Here is a 24467-nt window from a genome sequence, read left to right as displayed (position 1 = left end):
TCACACCAGAAAATTCTCCAAATTTTCAACTTTCATTAAAATTTTCTCTCTTCCAACAAACAGTTTTTCACACTGGCTGGATCACTGACTAAAGCGGTTCCCTGAAGTGCTTTTTCTTGTGTTGATGTGAAGGATAACCTGGACTCCTTTACATTCTACATCTGAGCTAACTGCAAGGTTTAGCTTCTACTCTTAATTTATCTCAAAGTCTTTGTTAAGACCCTTGACTTTCTTAGGTATCATCACCCCTTTAATGATCACTAACACTGCTATTACTGACTCCCTAAAAATTAACTAATTTGGCTATTTCTCCTCTGTCTTAATTAGAACAGTTTTATTCCTTTCATTCCACTCCTAGGGCTTTGCCACGCTATCGTAGATTTGGTCATTTTTTAAGAGAGTCATAGAATTTGAGAGCTGGGCATACTTTCAACTGTCATTTAATTTACATAAGGAGACTGCGTGTTTAAGTGAATATCCTGATGATGGACTAGAACTCAGAGCATCTCATTCAAGTTCAGTGCTGTTCCACTCCACTTATGTTGACCTGCGTTTCTGAGCCAGAACTTGATGAACAGTTTCCATGGAGGGAGGTCTGAGTTCTTCTGGCCAGTGGCTGGGGTATTTTGGGGGGGGGGGGAAGGGAATGGGAGAGTTTGTGGGGATTACAACACATTGCAAACCCTAAACAAACGTAAAAGGCTCCTATAGGTTTTAGTGGTTGGTGGGTCTCGAGCGTGTCTAGAGCAGGACTGACCAGGTCTGGATTTCTAGGTCTCTCGCACTCCTTACACACTTTGGAATTAGGAACTGTGGGGCTCTTCCGCCCAAGACAACCCCAGAGGGGCACCAAGAACCTCAACTGGCCCTTGGGGGCAGGCGGTGGGGAATGTGGTTCCCCTGGCCAAGGGGTTTAAGGAAGTGTTTAGTTGTGGCTCTGTCGAATGTGGTTGGGCACGTTGCGGCTCTAAGGAGGAGAGGTCCTTGCAGCCGTCATTGTCTGAGCAGGACAGGCTCCCAGCATCTCTCTAACTCACAGAGACAAGTGGCATGACTTTGTGCTGTCAAAATCTTTGTGAGCATTCCAGACAAATAAAGCCCCCTGACAGGGGACCTGCATTGGTGACCACACTCCGAGATGATGGAAGGCAAGTTCGTGGCACATGGCTTACGGTGGAGCCCCGAGAGGTGGGACCCAGGAAGGGGGCAGGAAGCAATCAGGTTGCCTTCGGCATGGGCTTCCCCTCGTATGTCTTTCCTTTCTCTTCTCTGTGTTCCTCCTCTTCTTTCTCTTCGCCGAAATATTAGAAGGGCGTGGCATCTTTGGGGCTCTTTTTGTCCCCACCTCCTCCATTCTACCTGTACCTGTTGACTCACTCTGGAGAGTTCTTTCATTGGCTTCTGGTGCAACCTGGCTGGCTCAACACTGTAAAGTCGGGCTGTTCTTACAGGACGTGCCCACTGATAGCCAGGCGGTAGATGCCGGCATTGCCCTGCTGACTAAAGAGGAGCGGGGCTGTGGGCACTGGTGCCAGGAGGCACGTTTGCTCTTACTAGTGGGAAGGACTGGTGGGCAAGGAGTCCTGAGAAACGCAAGCGAGAAAGTAGGAGGCAATCCGAGGAACCGGTCACTACTGCTGGTCCTCATTTAGACTTTGTCTGGAATCCTCAGGACTGTTCTCTCAGAACGTGGGTTCTAAGAAGCACCACAAGTAGGCAATGCGTTGCCGACAACTCTTAATGCTAAGTTTAGGAGGCAATGCAGCATTCTAGAGAAAAAGAAAAATGGTGTATATACGTGATTATATACATGGCATATATAGATATATATACACAAACATATGGCTCCTATGTGTATATATACATGCCTCCAATAACTTTGTTTTTAATTTGTTCCGGAGGTCGCATGTATGTGAGCATTTTTTAGTCAATATTGAGAATATTATAACCTCATTGAAAGACGTGTTTTCCTCCAGAATGACCACAAGAGGAAACTATTAATGATACGATTTTGAGGCTATTGTGCGTTCTCGGCGTGCTTCCCTAATGATCAGCATTTGTTCTCCAGGCCACAATTCCCTCCACCACTTCTGGGCGGGGGAAGAAGAGCTTTCTCCATATCACACAGCAGTGTTTTGGGGTGAAAATGTGGGCTAAAATTAAATGTTTCTCTAATTAATGTTAAACCAAAACTCTGATTGTGCAAAGTGTTTCCTTTTGAGACGGCTCCAGATTGTTCATTATTGAGTCCATTTGCTGCCACTCTTTGGCCCTGGGATGCTCTTTTCTTCAGTTTCTCTTTCTCACTGAGCTCTAATGTGCAGGATATAAGGTATCCTGTATTCACCAGTTAGGGCTTTTGAGGTAAAATTTAAAAATGAAACGTGGCTTCTCTGAGACTCTGGGAAATTGAATATATTGATTTGACTTTACCATGTGGTAAAAGATTTGATTTATGTACCTTTTAATCTTCAAATCTTGGCACTGAATAAAGGTGACAAGAGAAACGGGCTCTGAAAGGACAGTTTGCTTTGGTAAGACACACCGGCCAGGGCGTTTTCGCATCCACTTCTGGGCTGTGTCAGGATAAAGGGCCCGTGGAACAGGTCATGACGGCACCTGTGGCCGAGAGCAACGCCCAGGAAAGAAGGCAGAGAAAGGGTCTGCTCAGGTCTGTGGTTTGTGGGGGCACAAGGAAGGAAAGCCATCCTGCCCCCAAGTTTTCTCCTACCAAGTCCCACAGGGTGTGAAATGCTGAAATTTGAGATCCGCTCTTCTGGGTTAAGCACCTCTTTCCCTGGGTCTTTACCAAAGGGGAAAAAAATCCAGATATTGAAATATATTGTCACTAACACTTTGCTGTGAATGTATTTCTCAGCCTTAGTGACTGAAAACATCACAGAAAGTACTTACAACTTTTTCAGTGAGGCTAAGGCAGTCCTGTTTTTGCAAATCAAATCTAATTGGAACACAGCTGTGGCCATTCGTTTACATATTGTCTATGGCTGCTTCTGCACTGCAGTACAGGGCTGAGCAGTGAGAGAGGCCACATCGCTCACAGCGTCTAAAAGATTACTGTCTGGCCCTTTACAGAAAACTATGCTGACCTTTGGTCCAAAGTTGGGATGTCTAATTCAGTAACCACTAGCCACAGGTGGCTAGTCAAATGTAAATTTTGTAAAATTAAATACAATTAAAAGTCCACTTCCTCATTTGCACCGGCCACATTTCAGGTGCTTATTAGCCCCCTGTGGCTAGTGGCTCCATATTGGGCAGTGGAGATATAGAGCATCTCCTTCAATGCAGAAAGTTCTGTTGCAACTTATATATTAATTAAGAAGTTATATAGTAACGTACATGAACCCTTTATATTAATCCACTCACACCTCAAACATATCAAGTTCTTTGATCTCTATCACTTTTTAAATCCCAAACAAAAATCACCTTAGGGAAAGATCGTTAAGCGTGTTGCCTCTCTCTGGGTGGTACAGTATACCTCGTTCTATGAATCCATACAGAATATCCTCCACAGTATTTGTGATCCAATTTGTAAAAGTGATTATTTTCTTCTTATACAAGAGTCTAAAAGCTGTAGGCATTCTAATAATTTCCACGTATTTCATGACTCCTGCGTTCACCATCCCTTGCTGGCCCCTTGGTAGGAGATACAGACTCCCTGGACAATGGACTGGACTTCTCTTGCTCAGAAGGAAGGTCACTCCGCACCACAGCTTGAGGTCCTTGGCTGCCATGTAAGAAGAGAGCACCAAACTCTTCCAGAGGGAGCGCTGGAGACGTGGCTGCTGCTAGGAGTGAGCTGCTCTCCTGTGCAAAGATTTTGGAGGCTGGGGGAATCATTGCCCCAGGCTCGGCAGAGGGTTGTCTCTCTTTGAAATGACATGATGTATTGAGAACGGGTAAAGAAGCAGGTGGGACCTGAGGACTCCCCTTCTGACCTGATCTGAGAATCATTTCTGTATCAGTTAGGGCCAAAGTCTAAGCTGCTGCTCAAAGGGATCCAATGGGGCAGTGACTTAAAATACAGAGAAATTTATTTCTTTCATATGACAGTCCAAGGTGAATGTTCCAGATGCAGGCTGCTCTGTTCCACAGTTGTTTAAGGACATAGGTTCCTTCCAAGTTTTTGATCTGTCCTCTGCCATCCTCCTACTCCTTGGAAGAATTGTCATCTACATGGTTGAAGCTGGTTATAGGCATAGCCAAGTTTCCACTTGCGAGAAAGAAAAAAAAAACTATGGAGGAGGCATGCCCACTCCCTGAAGGCCTGATCCGAGCAGTGTAAGACATGGCTCTGCTCACGGTCCACTGGACAGGACGATGACACCTAACTACAAGGGTGGCTGGGAAGTGTAGTCTTGACTTGTGCTCAGGAAGAAGTGGAAAATGGATTTTGGTAGACTGCTGGAACTCTCCACTACACAGTCATGCGTCGCTTAATGACAGGGATGCTGTCTGAGAAATGCATCGTTAGGCGATTTTGTTGTGCGACTATCATAGCGTGTACTTACACAAATGTAGATGGTATAGCTCGCTGCACACCTAGGCCATATGGTACTAACCTTATGGGACCACCATTGTATATGCGGTCCGTTGTTGAATGAAACATCGTTATGTGGCGTGTGACTGTACTTTTCTTCTCTCAGTTCTTTATGTTTTTTCCTTTCAAACATCAAGACTCCACCAAGAAATTATATTTTTTCTCTGCTTCCCTTCCATTTTTACCTCCCTCTCTACATTCAAAAAAAAAAAAAAAAAGAATGAAAGAGAATTAGTTTTTTCAACCTATTTATTATTGTTTCAAAAATGACAAACCCTCAAACACATATACTGGATTGAAAGTACATTACATTTCTGTAGGAAATGAACCCTTTCCATATAAATGCTAAACTCTCCACAACAGGAGATATTTAGTGCTTTCCTGGAGCAGGGTTGGTGTGGAACATTGACCCCTCTCATCATATCTTCAACAGCCGGAAACATAGATACAACTGGAATGTTCTTCAGAGCCAATCAGCTGCGTGCAGGCTCGGAGTTCCTCATTACTTTGTTCCCTTCATTCCACTAGAGCAGCTCCAAGTCATGACAACCAGCGGGATAATTGACGTGAAAATGCTCAACCCCAAGTGCCCAAGCTTCCCCCAAACAATTGCTGGATTGTTCTGGGAACTGTTGATGCAACAAACCTCATGCTGAGAAGTTTGCCTCGTAATTAGCAAGCAGCAGCTGTCAAGCCCATCAAAAGGTTTTATGTGATGAAGTGAATGAGACAAAGCAGTTTCTTCTTCTTCTCTGGCAGGGAAGACAGTCGGTTTTTGAGTGGAGCTGACACTTCTGTAAAGGAAACTAAGTGAATTTGGCTTCCATTTCACACTCGAGCATTCCAGACTGATATTGAATCTATGAGGCTCATCTCTTGAGCCTGGTCCCCTGGCAGTTGGCTGATGGGGCGGCCAAGTCTTGATGAAGCTCAGGAAGAGGAAGTAAAGGCTGTGGGTTGTAAGCCCCTTCTGCTCTATGCCTGGACAACCCTTAGTGACCTCTGGGAATTCTCAAAATGGAGAATGTTTTGCACTTCTTCAACACCGAAAGGAAGTTCAATATGTGATAGTTTTAACCTTGACATTGTCTTTTTATATTTGGGGAAATTTGAAATGATGTAGGGTGAACTCAAAGTTACTCAGTGCTAGAAGCACACCAGTCACTATAGAACTGTGATGGAAGTAAACGTAAATTGTATCTTATCTTTTATCTGCATTTAATGAAAACATACAGTTGTAAAGAGACACTGTGGAGTTATGGGGAAAGCAGCAGATGAGGAGAAACTGGGTAGAAGTTGTTTAATTTCTGTGGATCTTGGCTGGCTCACCTGTAACTTGGAAACATTCCATAATCTTTAGAATCTTATCCAACTCCAAATATATATGGATTGATGGATGGTGTCCTTCACCAAATATTGTAATATGTAGTTATGTTCTTAAAGTGGCCGTAGGTAAAATCTCTCTTTTATATACATATATTAATATTTATATGTTTGCACATGTATTTACATGAAATATGATAGCACTCTGTGGACACCCTGATGCATTAGATACTTTCCCATATACTCCTATGTACCAGTTAGAAATAGATATGAGTTCAAAACGTGACTCGCATGTTCCTGTGTTGAATGAGAATGGAAATACAGTTACTTAGCATTATATATAGAGAGATATTCAAATAGTCACTGTTATTAATATCATCATGACTGTGAATGACGCCTGGAACCCTATTAACGAGGTGTCTAAACAGTGGAAATTCTGTTTGCACTTGTTGGGTGCTAAAGGAACTGTGATGGGAAATCTTTTAAAATAGAAAAATTCCCATTTGCTTTAACTCTCACTATAGCTTTAATTCTTAAAAAGCCTTCAGCCAAGTGTGTCATTATAGAATTGGGGAAATGTATACAGTGCGTAAGTATACATGGTTTACTGTGTTTTCCAAACGATGCCCTCTCTTGGAGGGCTTTCAACTGTAACCAGGTGAAGTGAAATCTAACCGCTGACATCAATAGGACATGCGCACCTGTGACGTGAATTGAATATGAATATATATTTGGGAATTGTGTTTACATTTCCTTCCATTTCAGATTATCTCATAGAACAAAAGAGCAGCTGCTGCATGGCCTCGGAGATAATGTAGTGAAGAAGAATGTCTTATTTGATTTAGAGTACGACCCAATCTGCAGGTTAGAGAAATAAAATGTTACTTTTCAATTACTGCACGTTTTATAATCTAACCTATTAAGAATCTTAATGCCAGAGATGGGAACACGTTAATGCAGACAGTTAGGAAGCAAGCCCTTCTATTATGTTTTTGCCTTTATTCTCCCCATTGTATTCCTAACTTACATCACCGCACCTGGCGTATAGAAAGAATTCCACAAATATTTGTTCAGTGAATAAAGAAACAAATGCATGAATAAGGGAAGAGTTTCCTCTAAGGTCTTTGTGAAACTCAGAGTTACTTTTTGATAAAACTGTCTGAGACCAAAGATGAAGAACTTCTAATCTATCCGGGGCCTAAGGGAATGAAATGTTTTATCATCAGCTAAACATCGCCCAGGAATGCTTCCAGTCATGAGTGAGGTTCAGATTCACCTACTTGGACATTGTAGAGACAGCAAGCAAGACAGTGCTGGGAGCTGCATTTCAGCTCTGCTTCCCTCCGAGTCAGAGTTTAATATCTCTATTGCGACTGAACGACATTTGTTTGTTCGTCAATTGTTTCAAAATATTTGCTGAACACCCACCATGTGCCAGGCACAGGGCTAAGTTCCAGAGATCCAGAAATGGATGATAGAGGTCTTGCACTTCTACTGAGGAGTTCTACGTGCGTCAGGGGAAAGGAACACATAAAGAGACCCAGTGGTGAGCAGACTAAATTTGGAACTCAGCTTTGTCGTTTTCTAACCAAGTGGCTGTGACTAAATGCTGATTTGGTTTCTTTGTCTACAACGTGGGAGACAGCATCCCTGGGTATTGCTACCCAATTGCATATTTGAACCCTGATCTCTTGGAATCGTGTGTCTGCTGTGTCCCTTCTGTTGGGTGGGGCTGCTTCAAGTGGGTTGAGAGGACAATTCTCTTTTGCCACAATCTTAGGGTCCCTTGTTGGAGCAGACTGGCTCCCCATCACCTCCTCTGCCCGAAGGACTCCAGGCTGGCTTTCTGCTCATTTGTATATTGCTACATCTTGTCGCTTTACATGGGGCTTCTCTCCTTCTCCTCCCACTGTGAAAACAGAACAGAACCCTGGTGCTACTTCCTTAGCCTTCTGTACTTGAAGCAAATTTACACCTTGGAAATTTCCAAGATTCTTTTCTCTAGTGGCCGGAAACAAAAGTGCAGGAGGCTTGTGTGGGCACGCGTGTGTCTTGAAGAGTTGGATGTGAGCGCAGGCTTCCTTTTGGGTTGTATCTTGGGTCTTTCCCTGCGGCTTCAATTTTTTTTAAGACACAATGTTTTTGTTGTTGTTACGTTGTACAAAGGAGAAAATTTCAAGTGTATTTCAGAGTGAAGTAAGACACAAAAGGAGTGTCCTGGGTGAAGAGCATTATAGAGCGTGCGGCTGAGTGGGTGCGAAGAGGAGTCATGAGAGGATGGGTTCACTCAGTGCTCTCACTAAGAATATTGCCTTTAAGGGATGAGGTTGATAAGTGTGCTAGTGTAAAAAAAGACTGCGAATTTCTTGACACGACTCCCATTAAGAGGTGGACTCTGAGTCCTCTCCTCTTAAATCTGGGTGGGCTGACAACGTACTTGTGGCCAATAGTGTGCTGCGTGATTTTCACAGCTAGGCTGGAAAGGGTGGTGCTGCTTTCCCTTTGTTGACAGGACACTCGCTATTGGAGCTCTGAGCTGGCCATTCTGCGAGGAAGCCCAGGCCACATGGAGAGGGCACATGTAAGAGCTCTGGGTGAGGTGCCAGCTGGCAGCCGGCATCAACCACCAGATGTGTGAGTGAAGGTAGCACCGGAAGATTCCCGTGTCCAGCTGTTCAGTGATCTGTTGCTGTAGCATTTTTGCAGTCGAGGTTCTAGATATTGCCGAGCAGACATAAGCAATTTTCACTGTACTCTAACCAAACCCCTGACCCACAAAATTTGTGAGCATAAAGAAATGGATGCTTTAAGCTGTTAGGTTTTTGGGTAATTTGATATGCAGCAATAGTAACCGGAACAATGGGGCATAGGAATAAGGATGTGGAGTGGTAGGGGTGATAGCTGGCATGAGGTGTTACCTGTGCTTTTCCTTGGCACCACATATTCTGCCACGGATGTTTTTGTCCTGAACAAACACTGGGGCAAAGTAGGAAAATTGAGGATAAGAGTCCAGAAGGGCCTTAGCATCAGTTTCAAGGGGAAGGAGAAGGAGAAAGAGAGGAAGTTCCTGCGGCCAACAGCTTCAGGTCCCATTTTTAGGCAACGCAACACAAATCCAGTGTAAACAAATCAGTAGGTACCTCCACAAAGGTTCCTTTATAAGAACCAAAGTTTCAGGGATGAGGATTCTGTTTTTGCATACGCAGAGATATATCAGTTTCCTAGTCAAGATTTTTCAAAAGGAATGTTTCTATATGGACTGTGGGGATGGTTATTCTCTTGAGTAGCTGACAGCAGAGAGGAATGACACAGATGAAATAGAACCAAGGGTACTCTGTCCAGGCCAAGTTAGGTCCATGAAACCATAGTAGGGAGGGTGGCTATCGTCCCAACCCAGAGGAGGCCCCACCATTGAGAGTTAGGGACCGCTGCTCCAGAACCCTCCATCCTGAGGTACAAAGTGGTTCTCACAAGGCATTGAGATACTGTGCTACACAAATAAAGAGTGCATGGAGATTTGGTGCTCACTATACCCAGCATGAAGTTTTCCCCTAGGATATAATTTATAGATTAATCCTTTTTTAAAAAATAAATAAAAAGATCTCAACTAGGGGAGAAAGGCTTCCAACCCAGTAGGTTTCTTGAATCGTTCTTATGAATAGACTGTTTTTCTAATTTCTTCCCTAAGTTTGTGTATGATATATTATTACACCAGAATGTGAAACCAGCCAAATGAGCCCCAGGAAAGAAACATTGCTCCAAAGTAAATATAGGAACTCGGTTAATACCACACGATCAGATATCTTACAAATAAGACACACAATTAAAATATCATCATATATGAGATTGGGAGTTACAGATCGTATGAGATAGTCCCACCATACTGAACTGGAAATCTGATATACTTATTGAGCCTTGAGAAGAATTCTGGGAAAATGGAACTTTAAATCTGTTTAGGGAGGAGAGAATGATTTTGTAGAAATATGCCTGAAAACTAGGGGACACAGAGGAACAAATGCAGGTCATAAATCTTTAATGTAAACGTTTAGCAAACTATCGTAGCTGCAGAAAGAGACACAACTTCTGTGGACATGAGGCAATTCTCAAATTTTAGTTTGCACCAGTCAGCACGGAACTGTCAGGTTAAATTCTATTAAAGCATACATGTATTTAAAAGAATCTTCTCGTAGAAAAGAAATTCAAAGTGAGACAGTGGTCTACTTATTTTAAGCAAATGAAACTCCACTAAATGAAAGCATTAAGGATGAGGAGGTATTCTTTTAAAACTTATTATAATGTGATTTTTACCTTGCAAAGTACATCGTTTAACAGATGCGTGAATAAGTTTACCTTTTAGTAGCGTCAGAAAAATAAGTAAAGGGCAGGAAAAAGGAAACCACAGACCAAGAGACAAATAATACAAACTCTAAGAGACTGTCTTATGATTACATAGCTTAAAATAAGTCATTGCCCAGGATTGGAAACATTTTTATTGCAAAAACTTTTTATATTGTGACATTATTTTACTTTAATGAGGCAGCTTAGACAATTTGGGATATATATTTAAACAAAAAGTTAGGAAGAGACTGTCTTCCCATAAATGAGGAGTATTAGGCACAAAGGAGATTCAAAGATTTCCCTAGAAAATTCAGCCTAACTTTTTTTTTCTTTTTTGCTGGCGGAAAGTTAATGCAAATCTCTCCTTTTATGGTAGTGATGAACTTTATTCTGTGCTTGGCGTAGATGGGACCCTGCTTTCCTGGCATTGTGCATTTTTACATTTTTAAGGGACATTTCCTTCTCTAGGGTCTTACAAATGATTGACGCTAGTCCAGCAAATTTGCAGACCCTGGTCTTAAAGGATCAAAGACTGAAATGGAGCTAATTTCCTACAATGATTCTACAGCCTGAGGAGTTAACTAAGGAAGAAAAGGCTGCCTATTGCCATTTATTGAACTAATTAAAAATAAAAACATAGCTTTCAATAAAAAGTATATCTCAGAGCATGATACTAATTAGTTGTTTTGAGGGTTTTTTTTTTTGCCTTGAAAAAAAATGTAACCTTATCCTTCTCTTTTGAAGGTTACCAATGCTCAGTAAATTTTGTTAATTGGTTTATTAACTTTTCCAATCCTGGGATAATTCCTGTCCAGACTTTCTTTTATAGGTTCACATTCACATCCTTTTGTAACCTCTGATCTTAGATTGGATTTTCTTACTACAGACCAACAAAAAGAGGACACTCTGTGTTGGAAGAGAGCTTGGAAGGTTATTTAGTCTCATCTCTGCCTTTAAGCAAATGTATTCTAAGCCAATAAATGAAGATGTACAAAAAACAGCTGGGGAGGTGGTTGAGTTTAGACCAAGGGTGGCTAGTGAGGTCATGATGGGGTAAAATCTTATTGTCTACCTTCACTGTGTAGAAATTCAATATTCATCTCTTTCAACAGTAATCATGCTGTAGGGAGAGGGCACAAACCCACGATGCAGAGTTCCATCAGAATAACGATTACTAGAATTACTTTAATCTTGGGAGTACATTTCAAGTGACTTTGATTGTAGGCTCTTGACCTACAACAGCTGTGCTTTGAGGCCTTATAGGCCTTATATTCACCTTTTATAGGAGTTCATACAAGATGTTTGGGTTAGGAGATGTCATAGCTGGCCAGGTCCGTTAAATCTTCTTATGTTCTCTTTTGACATGTCGTTGTCTGAGGGCCTTACCGGTCTTGGTGGAGTGCATGGCCTTGTATAAGAAAACCACAGCTCTTTGAGTAAAGAACTCTCTCTAATTTTGCCTCGTTCAAGGTTTCTAAGTGGAACACTTTTTCATAAACATCTTCAGTTCTAACCAAGTACCCCTGGACTCAGAAGTGAGGATTTCCTAAATATTTGTAAGGGGGAGAGAAAATCATGCGGCAGATTTTATCTGGCTCATTGAGTATTTTTGAAGTCTTGGGTAAGACTGGACATTTTGTAGGCTTTCCTTTGTGTGTCAGAGAAATTTTCAACAAGGCAGGCAGCTAGATAAAAGAGAAACCCGGGCCTATTTGGAGATGAAAGTCTTCAAACTAGGGCATGCCAAATTCATCGGAGAATATTGCCTCAAAGGAAATATTTGCATTCTTTTGAAAATTCATTATATAAGGCCATTGTGTGATTAGGCCAGTTGTGTGATTATTGAGAAACAACTAAAAATAACAAATGAATGCCTCATCAAAGGCATGATAATGCTGGATGATCTTTTCTATTGAAATCGTGAGTCGTATATATCCTAAGTGCCTGGATTCCCTGTGAAAAGACACAATCTGTACCCATAAGTTTCTACCTAGGAAAGCTCCCGAGCAACTATGGTGTAAAGGAAAGTTGAGGCTTTTAAAGTTTTTATTCTTGGAAACATGGAAAATATTTTACATCTGAACTTCAGAAGAAAGATCTGCTTTTCTGCTCTGTTCTTGGCCCTCCAGATTGGTCCTGCCCTTTGATAAATGGCAGTTACCTTGTTAACCAACACTGAGCAGATCCGGCCACTGATTTGCTTGAGCTCCGCTCTGGGCAGGAAGCGTTTTTTCCCCGAGGCCAGATCTCATTTTCATGACTGAATTTTGTGAGATCTTGAGGCACTAAATCAGTGGCTTTTATTCAGTCAGCCCTGAAAGGAAGGCAGTTATCAAAAGGAGCACAGGCGAAGGCAGGTGACAGCAGATGAAGCTCTGTGATTATGGTCCAAAGGACCAGCGGGCTCTGAGGTCTGATGATGCTTCTCTGACGTACCCCAGATCTTCCTCTTCTAGTTCAGTTTGGTGCCAGCCTGGGCCTGTCATCAGAATATGGTGAGTAAGTTTGTTCTTGAAACAGAAAAGTAAGTGAAAATACTTACGTCCCAGTTACCTAGTCAAAATGCACATGAGCCAAAAATAATTGCCAACACTAAAAAGAAAAAATAAAGTCAGCTCAGGAAGACGTAAATATCATGTGCCACTAGCAAGTAGAACTTCTACGATCAGACATGGCATACTTTAAGAAATGTGTTCTGTGGGCATCAGAATTAGCCACCCGAAAATGTGTCTTTTTGGCATAAGGATTATTTTGGGCTGGTTACTTTTAAGAACTGCAGACAAGGGACAAGCTCTGAAAACAAGAAGGAAGAAGTTGCCCTTTGTAAGAGACATTTACATTAGTGAGGAAACTCTCCATGTGTAAAGTTATCTCCCTCTCTGTACCAGGAAGAAGGGGATGACCTTATCTCTAGAAACTCTTATTAATATGGAAGGCCAGGACTTAAATCTGCACAATAACCCTGCTCTTGTTTACTGTGTTTTTCTGGCAATCTCTCATAACTGACTCCCGCCACCCCCAACATCCTCCTTTGTCTTTAGCTGAAGATGATGTTTAAGGGGGCAGCTTCGGCCATTCTGGCTGAGTTACCCAGTTTTCCTGGGTTTCTCCCATGTATACATGTTATAAAGCTCTGTTTGATTTTCTCCTGTTATTCTGTCTCATGTCAATTTAACTTGTAGCCAAGCCAGAAAGACCTAGAATGGGTAGAGGATTTCTCTCCCTCCCCTGCAGTTCCCTCTTGTCTCCACCTGTCCTGCCTCATAAAACAAAGAAGTCAAACATAGGCAGAGTTTTCAAAATGTAGGAAGGGTCCTTTGATTAAAATATACAAAGAAATCCATGTCATAATAAAAATAAGATAATGAAAATAGAAAGACCATTTCCTCCAAGCAGTCATCCTAGACTGGCAAGGATAGCATTGAATTTTTTCCCCTATCATTGCATGTCTGCTATTTAATGCTGAAAGTTATAGCAAAGCCTAAGAAAATGTATTACAGGGGCCTGGATTTCAAAGCTTCAGGAAGCTCTGTTCCTCAAATAGCAGAGGAGGGGCATCGAAGCATTTTCAAATGCCAGATCCAATCAGACCCAATATATCTAAACGGGTAATCAGATTTCCCTATCAAAACAAGGCTAAGGTTTTTTCCTTGTACAGAAATACTTTTTCAAATGTAACAGAGGAATTCACAAAGAGTCGTGTATAGATCAAGTGTTTGTAAGTGCAATCACGTTTTAAATGTCTTTGCTTTTTAAAATGAATTCTGTGATGACTCCTTCCTACAGAGAAGGATTATTTTCTAATGTGCAAAACTCCCACTAAAACATGTAAGTATTGGGGGTTTTATGTTCAGAAGAAGGCTCCTCTGAACCAAAGCTTTACCAAATGGGTAACTCTCTCTCTGATTCCTTTCTGTTAATTCCTTGCATTTAATTCAGTTTAATGCTGGTTTCAGTTTTGATTATGTTTAAGGCAAGTCTCCACTTAGTGAGACGTGAGGCAGTGGAGGCTGTGCCTTGAAGTTGCTTATGAACCAAAGGAAGCATGACATTTAGCTTCTGTGTTTGCTTCATGCGTGAGTTTCTGTATCTGTCTGTGATAAATTCACACACCTTTCGGGGACAAATCTGGAGACTCTTTATTATTGAAGAAAAGAGATACACACATGATTCAATCATTAGAACAAATGTATCCAAATATACAGATGAATTAATCTCGTCTAGACTGATAACCATGGAGCTATGTGCATTCCAGGAGTTGGAAATCAGGATAATTAGTTCAAAAGCCAATAAGACTCAGATCACTGGGAACCAGAAGACACTCGTGCATATTTCTCAAGCATACAATTGCAACTTGCAGCTTGCTGAAGGGCCCTTTGGAAACGTTTCCTTATAAAACCAGCGGCCAGTCTGTCATTCCCAGAGTGCACTGGATGAGGCTGGGGAGGACAGGAAGCAGGGCCTTCTCTGCCTTGGGGAATCTGGGCGTGATGCCAGCCTCAGGGATCCGGGCCACTGGGATCTCTTTGGGAGGAAGCAGCAAGCCACCACCCACTTTGCCTCCAAAGAGTGTGAGCCATGGAAGGTCCAGGTCCGGGGCCAAGCCCACAGAGTTCTGATGCTGTGGAGAGAGGCTCCAAATCAACCAGAGCTGATAAGTGTAGTGGAAGCCATTTTTATTTACTCCCTGCATATTCATACCCGCAGCCGAGAGAGGAGTTTGTCCTTTCAAGGGACCCTGGGTAGAATGCATTCCGTTCAATGGAAACTTTAACAAAAAAATCAAGATCCCCATGGTAGGTATTGGTCATTGGTTTCCAGTTACTCAACCTTTTTACAAGTCTTAAGGATCCTACAAACTTTGAAAGTTGTAGTAAAATATTTATAGAGCAAGTCAAAGAAAAATATAAAACAGTAGTCTATGTGAAATTTTGACATGACTAGAATTCCTTTCTACCTTTCTTGCTTTTTGATTTGTAAGCCTGTAGGTACCTGGCCTGGTGACATATCAACTCACTTCACCCCATAGGCCTGGAGCGGTGTGATTTCCACAGCCACTATGTTATTTCATTTCTCTTCTTCCTGGTGTTTACTTTAGAAATTCAAGAGATGATTTTCATGAAAAATGACAGTCCAACTCACACCAGTGCCACAGCTGCAATCTCTCAGGTCATCACCCCTTCTGAATTTTCCTGGGAAAGGGCTTTGGACCCGCTTCTCCACTCTGCATGAGAAATCCTAGAACAGCAATTGGTGTTTCAGGTTTTTAGGGCAGATATAAAATGGAGGCCTGACTAGTAAAATCTGCCACCCAAAGGCCCAGGATACTGCTTATTCAAGCAGTCCCAGGATCCTGGGGGAACTCCAGCTGGAGCAGTCACCTCTTACCTCCGGACCTTCGCTTCCTGGGCCAGTACTGAGGATCCTTCCCCTCCCAGCCAGGGTGCGGGGTCTTTAATGGTAGGGTGCTGTTCAACAGCTGCTGTAACCCCGCTCAACAGTGAGGACTGGTCTTGAGCAAGGTAATGCGGGGTTCATAAACATTCATGGGGCAGGAAAACGCTATTGCATATAAATGTGTGCAATATTATTCCAGGAAAAACACATGAATGTTTTGGAAGTCATAAGGGATTTCCTAAATAACTATGGTGCATGGCAGCCAAGAGGTTTTTGCTCAAAGAAAGCCCAAGATCATAACTGAAAGTGTGTTATGAGGCAAGGAAAGGTCAAGAACCAGGGGCAAAAGTAATGTCTTGTTTGGTCTTGCTACCATAACTCTAGGGGTCAAATTAAGTTCATGTCCCTTTATGCAGAAGTATGCTTATAAAGTAACGGGGTAGGTGCCTCAAGAAACGAATACAGCTAAATAAATGTGGTCTTCAAATTAGCCGTGGTGAAAACTCTAATTACCATGACATATGTTTGCTTAAACTTTTTTTGAAGCACTTTGCTCAACCCCTCCTACTCCCTAAATTTTTTATTTTTTAGTGTTTTTCCCGTAGATTGTAATATGCACTACTCCTCTGAGACTCTTGAGGTTTTGTACATGTTACTATTGTAAATATTCCCATTTAACACTATAATTAGTTATTTTCTGGGTTTGTGCCCCATATAGGAATGCATCCTGGCACAGAGTAAAAATGTAAAAAAGGGTGTTGGGTGAAGAGCCTTCAGAGGTAGTTTATGACCCACACCAGAAATCCTGCCTGATATTTCAGAGTTACATTTTGTTTTATACCAAAGTAGTGTCACCCAGCTTGACCAGCTGTATTACCAGTTTTATTTTTAAATGATTTTTCATTGATTTTAAGAATCCAATGCACCTTCTGGGTATAAAGATTTATAACTATTGAGACTATTTTAAAAGAATGTGCTCTTGGCTCTGGAGGCAATTCCAAAGGAGGAATTTCCAAAGTATTTTGAGCCATGACTGCATCATTGTGTAGTGATGCCCAGTGGAAAAATACTTTTTTAAAGCAGTGGAACTGTTCTTTAGAAGTTACTCTGGATTACTAGAGGCCGAGAAATCAACGCAGTATTGTGGCCGATTTTCTTTATATGGGGAAACATCAGCAGACCATGCACTTTAGTTGATCCGAGAACAATCATTGTGTAATGAAAGTCATCATCAGTCTGACTCTAGAGGTTGTAGGCTGAGATGTGATGTGTTCTATTTAATGTAAACTGACTCCAGCAGGATATTGTCCTGGCAGACTCTCTGAATACGGATTTAGATTTTAGTAATTGTCCCTGAAATTGTTCTAGGAAGATGTGTGTTTGTGTGTGCGTGCGCGTATCCTTGCGTATGTATAAACACATGCACATTTTGTCACATTATTTGGTTAAGGACACTGCAAACCCAGAAAGTAGCCTGACCTTGTATTCACTTGACATTGGGGGAAAGACTGGGAAGAGAAATGGAACCAGGTTAGGCAGGTGCTATCGGGGTTAGAGCCCAGCTGTAGTGTTAGTAAGACCAGTGGATGGAAATGAACCATTGTTTGGGGCCATGGAGGCTGCACTGCAGCCCGTGGGTGGTTTGTGGGTTCTTCTTGTAGAAGGGCAAGTTCCCTTTGCCAGGAATTTTGGGGTGAAAATAAGCAGGCCTGCCACTGAAGTCTGGAGCTGTGAGGCTAGAGCTGGATTCAGGGTTAGGAAAAAGACCTGGAGACCAGCTAAGAGGAGGCTGAGCCGGCTCGGTCACATAAGACGTAGCCAAGAGTGACGCAGAAGGCCTGAGGCTGGCTTTTGGAGCTGGGAACCTCTGGGGTAACCACTTTTAATAAGCATGTAAATGTTTCCCTGAGTTGTAGCTGTGTCAACCCCACGCCTTCAGTAAAATTTTATTAAACATTCTGACTGCTCCTCGTTGTACATTAGGGGATGAAAGGCAGAGCTGGTGTCTGCCCTCAGAGTGCCTTGCTGTGGGGAGGGCAGAGCAGCCTGGAGAAGCCAAGTTTGAGCCCGCTCAAGGTGACTTGCAGAGCCTGGGGTCAGGGTGGCTGGAGGGATGACAAGTGGCACCTGCGATAGATGGATGGCACAGCCAGCATCTCCCAGGACTTGTCTAAACTGTCCATGGAGGAGAACGAGGGAGAAAGTAACTCTCAAGTAGTGGGATTGGGCCTCAAAGTCATGGCAATTTGGATAATTAAGGAAACATGACCTTTTTGGTCATTATAGGTAGACGAGGTCTGGGAACATACTGATTCTAAGTGGAATAAGAGTTCAGTCAGCCATCCAAGGGGACTGCTTTGAAGGAGACAGCATTACCATGTCTACAAGATACCCCATATCTAAAGAAAAAGAGACAAACTTAAGCATCGAAACTATTAAGTTCCATATTTGACGTGTATTCAGAGGTTCTCATGATGCAGGTGAAATAGGCACAATTTAACGGAAATGTTTCGTTTTTGGTGGCTTGTTTGATACTCTCTGCTATCACCTGTTTCCTCTGCTCTTAATGTTCCTCACTTCCCCAAGTCTAGTCCATCAGCAAGTCTTTTATGGGCCAAAGATGTCTCAGATCTGTCCCTTCTCTCCATTGCTGTTGCATCATTCTTTTCCAAGTCACCACTCGCTCTCCTTGGCCTCTGGTGAATGTCCCCTAACAGCACTGTCCTCTCAGGGCAGCAGAGAGATGTGAGTCAGATCATGACATTTCCCGCTGAGAACTCTCCGCGGCTCCCCATGGACTTAAGAAAAGGAACCCAAACAACCCATGCTCTTCCATTTCCAGAAGATTCTATGCAACCCCTCCCCTCCACAGGATCCCTACATCTTCCCTTTGTTCCATCTTATAGACCCTTAGCTGCTATTGCGTTTTCCTGTCAGGCACTTGCATCAGCTCTTTCCACTCATTGGAATGGTTCTTTCTTGGGCTTTTGGCAAAGGTGGCTCCTTCTCCTCAATCAAATGTCAGCTTAATGTCACCTTTCTCAGAAAGGTCTTCCTTGAACACCCTGTCCAGTGTCTCCTTCCATCCCAGTTCCCTTCTATCACATCACTTTGCTTATTCAAGGAACTTGGCATAACCTCAGTTCATTCATTCATTTTTATCTGTTTGTTTGTCTCCTATTTGTAAGCTCCACGTGGGCCAGAGCTTGCCTGTTCTGTTTACTATGGTGTCCCTAACTCCTATCACATGGTAGGTTCATTAAATAAATGCTAAATATATTACGTAGTGAATATATACAAGGACATTGGAAAGGCACAACGGTGAAGTCCATTACAAAATAAAAAGCTTGACTGAGCAAGTGTATACACAGGGTCAAGAAGGGTGGGTAAAACATAGAGCCTAGGAGACTGGGCTCTGGAAGGAGATAGACTCACACACACACACCAGCTCTTCATTTCAGGCTCAAGTTGTCCACTGCAATCCATTCAGAGTCCACTTTGGGTGGCATTAGGAAGTGGCCCCTCTGCCTTAGTCAACAGGCCCAAACTGCTCCTCAATGGTCAAGGTAGATCTTTATTCTCCATTTCTCTCCTCTGGGGCTCTGCTTCTCTGGACTATCAGGAAAACTCTCCCTTGAGCCTCCACTGTCCTCCAATGTCTTTAACCCTTCTGGTCTGCACTCAGTCCTCCCACCCACTGCCACTCATTGTTCTGTCTCTTCCTGTTGACGGCCCTGTAGGGAAGATAGGGGTGAAGGACAGCAGCTCTCCAGTCTGGGCTCAGGCTCAATCTACACGGCCTTCAGACTTTTCCAAGTGCCAGGGATGACTTCTAGAAAAACTCTTGAGTGTGACTATACTCAGAGTCTCTTTGTCCACTTTAAGTTGTATTACAAAAGACTCCCTAGTGTGACCATCAAGAGGGAAAGATGCATCCCACTACACTGACATAAACACAGAAGTCTCTCAAAGATGACAACTGCTTCTTCATCTTTTTTCAAATCTATGCAAACGTTGACCACTCATGAGACGCTTCATAAATATGATCTGACGTGCAACTTCACTGCGTCTCCAGGGTACCTGGCAGGGCTGAGGGATTTCTGGCAGGGCAGTTTCCTCTTCCCCATGGCCCCAGGGAACCAACTTGCTACAATTAGTTTATGTTTTTGGTAGAATGGAGTGGGACGTATTGTCAGCAATTTTCTAGCACATGCATTCCCAACCAAGGAGAAATCCGTGTATCATCTTATTGGTTTGATTGCGTTATGAAATCAGAAAATTGTCTGGGCTACTTATACTGATTATTTAAAAATAAAAGACAATTCAAACAGTTTTAATTTGCAAGACACTCTGAGAAAACTATATCCTAGGAAGGGATTAGGAAGCAGGTCTGGAATTATGCCTGGTTCCTGTCGGACAGCCCATCCCTGAGATGCTGGATGAAGCATATGGGACGAGGTGGGTGGAGGGACTTGTTAATGGTGATGTCACACTCATGGCCTCGTATGTTCTTATGTCCTGATTCCCAGGAACACCAACTTCATAAAAATATTCCTCTCACTCAAACCACCCATTAACCTTTCTAAGTTGGCTAATCATTAATGTCATTAGCTTCAGGATAGGATGACAACTCCCCGAGAGGGTATGGCACCCACAAGGGGGTGGGTTGTAAGAACTCTGCAAACCAGCCTGCTGTCCTCAGGCTGTCTGGGTGTGGAGATAATGGTTTTACCCCCTCCATCAATGCCTTTTATTGCAGTCATAATTATGCATCTGTTCAGTTAGCACCTGCCCTACTAGTGGGGAGAGAGAACCCAAATAACAAGGTCAAGTTTACCAGACTTACACAATGCGGACATCACCAAGAACATGGGTGACCTCGTGTTTAGGAACCAAAGTCTCCTTGGGCTAGGGAGCAGCCCAGGCACAGTTTCTCAGGGTCTGTTCTGATTTCCTTTATCCTTGGCTTGGTTCGATCAGGTTAACCTTTTATGAGATTGCCATTTCCATAGGTCAAAAATGGCCAAATATCAGCAATTTCATAGGGTTCAACCCAATATTTTGAGAATTTTGCTCTCAATTTTTCTAGAGCAGAAAGTCACAAGTTGAAGGTAACAAGCAAGGAGAATAAACTCAAGTGAGAGAGACCTCAAAGTTAGGGGCAGTACATTTTGGTTCTAACTTGCTCTGGAGAAGACTGCATGGCTGTTGTACACTTTTTTTTTTTTTCTTTTAAAGATTGGCACCTGAGCTAACAACTGTTGCCAATCTTTTTTTTTTTTCTGCTTTTTCTCCCCAAATCCCCCCAGTACATGGTTACCTATTTTCTTTCAGTTGTGGCTCCTTCTAGTTGTGGCATGTGGGACACCGCCTCAGCATGGCCTGATGAGTGGTGCCATGTCCGTGCCCAGGATCCAAACCGCTGAAACCCGGGGCACTGAAGCGGAGCGCTCAAACTTAGCCAGTCGGCCACGGGGCCAGCCCCTGTTGTACACTCTTGCATTAAAATTATTTGCATGTGGATTTTGAACTATTTCCACTTCTGGGGTCGAGACATTTAAGGTAATGAGTTCGTGAAGTTTCATGTCATTATAGTGCCTGAAAATAGTTTTCATGGTATTTTCATTAAGTTATGAGGGATGAAAAGGTTGTATTTACAAAAGGAATGATTGTAGTCTCAGAGGTCATGTGGGACATTGCAAATAACGAAGGATGGCTGCAGTTAGGAAGTCTGGTTTGAATTAATGGTAGGTGTATTTCAAGACAGCAGGAGTCACGACCGTCCCAGATGTTCAGTGATGGGTAAGTGAAGTGAGAAAGAAAGAAGAACATTGCTTATCTACCATGTGACAGGTCTTTACGTATATTTTTCTTTCCATCCTCATAAAAATCCATTGGGACGGGTAATATTATCACCATGGGTAATAGATGCCCTGAGCAGTGTTAAATAAAGTGTCAAGGTCCATATCACTTGATATGCTTCGTTGCCTGTTGAGTTCCAAAATTTATGCCCAGGCCAGTCTTATTCAAAGCCTCATCATCTTCTTACACCTAGAAAGACCAGATGACCTGGTTCCTGAGATGCTCTATGTTTATTCCTTTGGTCCTGGCATACTCAGAAGTGTCCCCGTTTGGGACTATGTACACTGCTGGCACTTTCCTACCTCCCTGGTCCACTGAGCATGTATTTAAGGAGGCTTCCTCCAGCAGAGAGCACTGTGGTTTCGGCTTGTATTACCATTTGCCTCCAGGTACTGCTGCTCCAGGGGTCCTGCCTCCAGGCATTGCTCTTCTGAAGAGAGCCTGGAACTCAACAGGCAACTAAGCATATTCTTTAATAGTATTTCTGATGGCCTTGTTAGCTGCATTTTCTTATCGTAAATCCAGGATAAGAAAGATTTCTAAGTCACTTTGGTATAAGACAAAATGGAACAGTCCCGGAACCTTCAACCACCAAATTCTTTTTGCGTCATGTGATTGCTGTAGGTTGATGAGCCATTAAATCAAGTAACAATTATGCCGGGCGCTTGAGAGGGAGGATGGTACACGGTTTTGATGCTGGCTTTTACTGCTGGGCTGATTCTCGGAGTGATCCTGTTTTAATCAGCTTTCATGGTAAGGGGCATGGGTAAATACTGTTTCACATGTACACACAAGTACTGAACTCAGAAATAAGGAGGACTAATGCAGTAATGCAATACATATTAATCTGTTTGCGTACTTATTCTGCACCTGTCACAGCCTATAAACCCCAGCAACCCGGAGGCTGCTAATTCTACCCTGTTGCTGGACACACAACGTAGAGAAATGACAAAGGGGGTGCATGGAAACTTAGCTTGTCCGCAGATGGTAAGTGGATCCACTATTGCTCACAATGGATTGTCCGCTCGATCTATTGGAGCTATAGTCAGCTGTGTGCATAGAATATCCTCAGGAAGGGCAAATAAGCATACTAAAGTAGCATTCACTGTACATTTACTCACTGAATGACTAGCTGTGACAGGCTCCAGTAGATTCCATTTCAGTTCAGCCAGCGAGTACAGGGCTTCTGCATGATGGGAGTTCAACAAACGTTTGAATGACAACCGTTTGCTGGGTTCCCATCCCTATGTTAGCCAGAGAAGAAGTATAAGGTACTTACACTGTTTTTAGGGAGATGACGGACATAAATGAAATAATTAGACATGTGGCATTTAGAAAGCAAATCTAGAAAGGTTAAATGAAGTGAACTGAAGGTAATCAAGGGCCAAGTTAATCATTGGAGACCCCAAAATGGTATTTGTCCAGTTGGCTCTCCTTTGGGGGACATGTTTCATGGAGCTGAGCTGCAGAGCAGAAAGGGCATGGAAGGTGGAGTCTGTCTGGTGACCTAGAGTTAGTCATTCAGTGGCTCAGCATATTGCTTTCCTCCTTTTCATAATAAAGCTAACAATATCCACATTAAAGGATCGTCGTAGAGATTCGCGATAAGGTAGGGAAGACTGTGTCCGATGCCTGGCACAAAACAGGAGTCAGCAAGCACACGGTACACGGTAGCTACTACCATGGTCACCGTGGAGGAGGACTGGAAATGGGTCTCAGACAGTGAGGAGAATTTCAAGCTTTGAAAGGGTAAAGGCATCCTCCGTGCTGATGTGGAGAGCTCTTCATTGTTTATTTTTACAGCTGCATAGTTTTCCATTCTATGAATATTCTACAGCTTATTTAAGTTTATTTGGTTATTTCCATTTTCTATGAACAATACAATGCATTAGTTTCCTGGGGCAGCCTTAACAAGTTACCACAAATTAGGTGCCTTTAGACAACAGGAATTGATTCTTTCACGTTTCTGGAGGCTAGTCCCAAATCAAGGTGTTAGCAGGGCCATGCTCCCTCTGAACACTCTAGGAGACAATCTGTTTCATGTCTTTCTCAGCTTCCAGTGTAGCCAGCATTCCTCAGTGCTCCTTGGCTTGTGGACTCATCCTGCACATCTCTGCCTCCACTGTCACATGGGATTCTCCCTGTGTGTGTCGTATCTTTTCTTCTCTGCTTATAAGAACACTAGCCGTATTGGATTAAGGACCCACCCTTTGCCAGCATGACCTCATCGTAACTTAAATAATTATGTCTGCAACTATGTTATTCCCAAATAAGGTCACGTTCTGAGGCTCTGGGGGGACATGGACTTTAGGGGGACACTATTTGACCCAGTCCATATGGCTATAAACATTCCTGCACCTGCCTCCTGGTGCACCTGTGCAAGGTGCCTCTGAGACACCCATCGGTGTGGATGTTCTTCCACTGGGATCACTGGGTCATAAGGTCAGGGCATCTTTAGCTTTGCAGGATTAAGCCAACTTGCTTTTCCAGTGAGTTGTGCCAAATTACTCTCCTGCAAGCAGCGTGTGAAGCTCTGGTTGCTGTCAGAGTTAAAACAAATGTGGCCAACCCAGTGTTTGTAAAGTGGCCCATCTGAATGGCTCATTTGCGTATCCCTGATTAATCTTCCTCATTTGTTTCTCCTTTGTAAAATATCTATTCATATCTTTTGCCTCTTTGCTTGGGTTTGCTTGTCTTAACCTTAACTTTCCGGAGGAATTCTGTCACTTATAGGTTTTCACTCACTTTATGGGATCTTTTGATGAAAAGTTCTTAATTAATGTTGCAAAACTTATCAGTCCTTTTCTTTAATGTTGGGAATTTTTGTGTCTGAAGAATCCTCTCCCCTATAAAGATCTTTCTCCTTATGTCCTTCTGACATTTGAAAGTTTTGTCTTTCACACCGAAGTCCATAGGACACCAGGAGGTGACTTTTGTGAATGGTGTGACGTTGGGATCCAAACTGATTTTTTTCCATATGGGTAATTAA

The sequence above is a fragment of the Equus przewalskii genome, chromosome 30 (assembly GCF_037783145.1).
Source record: "Equus przewalskii isolate Varuska chromosome 30, EquPr2, whole genome shotgun sequence".
Lineage (NCBI taxonomy): Eukaryota > Metazoa > Chordata > Mammalia > Perissodactyla > Equidae > Equus > Equus przewalskii.
Note: the sequence above shows the minus strand (reverse complement) of the source record.